Genomic DNA, 2,634 nt, shown 5'->3' on the forward strand with positions numbered 1-2,634 from the left:
TTAGTCTCATTTCAGTTCAGTCAATTCAGGAAGTTAATTGAAAATGAAATGATTGCAAACAGGGCATTTATTTCAACGATTTTTCAATAAAATCTAAAAGAGATGGCATTTACATCAAAAGTTGGTCCAATTTTGAATCCAAATCACTTCCTGAATTGATCAGATCAGATGTTTAAGGTTAATGGGAGAACATTGGAGTTCTGGGAACTGAATTTACCTCTAGGCTCTGATGGGGATCATTTACATCATCAAGTGATCCAGATAAGAAATGACAATCATAGTTTCCGCATAAGACTCATATTAGTAATACCTCGTTGAATTGCGGTTATCGCAGACGACTAACAAAACAGTGACTTTGACGTAGCCCCTGGGGTGATGTCAGAGACGTTCACGCATCATTTCCTTTGAACAACGACGCGTATGGATGCAGGAAACCGCATAGTCAATTCAGCGTAGAGTTGGCAACCACATGGCTATGCTCCATGGTCCATACGATCCATCTCTTCCTCACCCCCCCCTCATTACCATTGTAATTACAAAGGCATTATTACGTCACACAGAATACAAGCCACACTTTTTCCATCTCTCCACAGAAGGGGGAATAAATTCTCTACTTATTTGCCAGTATACTATAATGTGGGTAAACTAGAGTACCATCAACAAATGCAGACCGCCATCATGTCAACATTTGTACATGGGGTCTGAGGTGCCGTTTAGAGTCCCATATCGGTTGTTTGGATGTTCTTGTCTAACTCTACTGTAATCAAAACAATGTGGTGAAACTAACATACCGGTATTTAATATTTTCAACAACTACTAACACTCAAGACTATCAAGTGCCATAGGACTCTCTCTCTCTCTCTCTCTCTCTGTCTCTCTCTCTATTACAGGAAAACCTATACTGTAATAACGTTTATGCAACGTTAAAAATGGAAAAATGCAAATCTCATGTATATTTTTCCCTGTGCTGCATGATAGGGGCCGGCAAAGAGAAAAAGATCTCCTCTGTGTGCTCCTGCTTTGGTGTGTGATGTTGGGAAGCATAATTCTGCGGGTGTCAGGCGTTTGTTCATGATATGATATGATCAGCTATCACTGCCTTTCTCTTGGGGAGACAGCATTTGGTCCCGCCCTAATCTGAGTGGGCTCTGAGGTGAAGCCCTATTTGGCGGTGTGGTGTTTAAATGCTTGACGGGTTGGTTACAACCCTGTGTCAATCATCTCTTTTGAGCCAATCGGATGTTAGAAGTGCATTGGTTTGTTATCAAAACAGTAAAAGAGTATTACTTCCCTCTCTGTCACAGGTTGTTTGAGTGAAAACAGTCAAGACCAGGGTTTTAGAACCTGTCAGAAATGTATGGGATTAACCAATCAGTTGGTTGCGCAGTTGTTGTAAATTATCCCATGCCACTCTAAGTGCTAAAATCAGATGCTGTCACCTCAGGAATACCATATTAGCGATGTGATTGGAAGTGTTTTTGATGCTGTTGGTGCTCTCTGTGTGGATTGTGTGGGTTATGCTTTTTCTGGACTATTTTCTCGAAATTGCTCAATGTGTGTTGTGAGTGGAGTGTCCCATACCTGCCGCCCTACGGCAGACCATAGGCGGGCATGCCTGTCAATCTTTCTCTGCCTGTGGTTTATGGCAGGTCCATTGGTGGACCTGTCCATCAATCTCCCCTTGCCAGCCGCCCTTTTGGCAGGCTAAAGGTGGGCCTCTCCGTCAATCTCCCTCGATTGTGCTTTAAGATGTGACACTTTTGTGGAACTCGATTTGCCTGAGTCAGTGGTATATAAATTTGTACAATAATGTTATTATTCTGAACAGAGAGAAAATAATAATGTTTATAATCCTGGAAATGTGTTTATTCATGTGCAAATACAGTATATTCAGAATAAAACTTTATCAGTACTTATCTGTTGCATGGTGTCCTCTTGCGGTTCTGGCTGATGTGCTTTGTTGTAAATGTAAGGGTTTTTTTTCCGCCATAGCTCAGATTACCATTACTTACTTACTTACTTACTGAGTGGCGTGTTGCCAAAACACATTTCCCCAAAAAATGTGTGTGAGAATGTGGAGGAAGCTGCAGTGTCCCCCAGTGACTCTCACTGGCCATCGGCGATGAGAATTGAAGCCCAGCCAACATCAACAATATCCAGGAAGGGAAAGAGAAGTATCTACAGTATATCTCTCTGTGGTTGTTATGACATTGAATTTACCTCACGGACACATTCAGGAGGAATGACCCTATAAGAGCTTCTGGTTTTACATCTATAGTTATTTTACTGTATGTTTATTATCTGTGAATCGACTTTCTTAGTAGCCGAGGTGCCTCTCGGACTTGAACCCTACACCAGCAGCACTCCACTTGGTATAGTCCAGATCCATGAGCCACTGTTTCTCACTGCCCCCCGAAGACAAACTACAGGCTCATTTTACTGTTTATAACCGATGTTTAAAATTGTCCCTTGTACTGTATGGTATACTGCAAGCCCGTAACGGAGCACTTCGTTTCTGCGCTAAGGGACATTTTTAATGAGACCAATTACAACGTCTTTAGTATTTATGTTTAATAAAATGGTCTTTATTAGTGGTAGCACAGCTGGGGAAATTACTAAGCGCAGAGCAATAAT

The 2,634-nt window shown here is 41.6% G+C and overlaps 1 protein-coding gene across 1 annotated transcript in view; it reads left to right on the forward strand.

The window, feature by feature from the left end:
* LOC310820471 (voltage-dependent calcium channel subunit alpha-2/delta-1-like) overlaps positions 1-1,912 on the forward strand; it is a gene marked incomplete at its 5' end in the record, with an annotated part of 88,097 nt that extends 86,185 nt beyond the window's left edge. The window contains one exon of the mRNA XM_083692102.1: positions 1-1,912. This exon is cut by the window's left edge and continues 1,599 nt beyond it.
* Positions 1,913-2,634: the final 722 nt, after the last annotated feature.

This window comes from Argentina silus (assembly GCF_951799395.1).
Source record: "Argentina silus genome assembly, chromosome: 20".
NCBI classification, from domain to species: Eukaryota; Metazoa; Chordata; class Actinopteri; order Argentiniformes; family Argentinidae; genus Argentina; species Argentina silus.